Here is a 722-nt window from a genome sequence, read left to right on the forward strand (position 1 = left end):
ACTGAACAGAAATTGCCTCTTTTCCACCCAGATTTCTCAGAGGTTGGGGACTCCAGCAGCAGCAAATGCCTTCCTCCCCCACCCCAGACACCTCTTAATGAGAATGAAAATAATTCTGGTGACGAAGTGGCACAGCCAATGACACCACCAAAGCTGGGCTGAGCTTTGTCAGGATGGAGCTTGTTTTTCCCCAACACTTTAGATTTCCCCTGGGTAAAAATCTACCGTCCTTTGCCTAGTTGTAATGGGAAAATGATAAATCTAATAAAATACTGTCTTTTTATTATTGTTTTGCTTTTTCGTCCTGGAATGATCCAATATCTGGGGCATTTCTTCCCTGGACTGAGGTGCAGAGTCATGTGCCCAGTTCTGGGTGGGTGTCGGTTGGGTATTGCTGGGAGCTGGTGTGTCTGGAGGGGTTTCTGGAGTATCTTGACAGTCTTGGTTGGGGGCTACTCCCGGAATCCTTGATCCTGGGGGGACTCAGTGGGTTGGGGCACTACTCAGTGGGTAAGTGGACCTCTGGGCAGGTGTCGTGGTTTGGGGTAAAACAGAGCTGGTTCTTCTGAATGATTGGAACTTTTTAGCTCAAGCACTTCTAATTAACTGCCTTGTCTGAAGTCAGCAGCATTTTCTCAATCTGTCTGGTTTTAGCAGTGATGAAAGTTCACGATTAGAGTTCCTGCCAGGGACTAGGATGCAGACCTAGGCCATTGCTAAGG

Source organism: Merops nubicus, unplaced genomic scaffold (genome assembly GCF_000691845.1).
Source record: "Merops nubicus isolate BGI_N331 unplaced genomic scaffold, ASM69184v1 scaffold18975, whole genome shotgun sequence".
NCBI classification, from domain to species: Eukaryota; Metazoa; Chordata; class Aves; order Coraciiformes; family Meropidae; genus Merops; species Merops nubicus.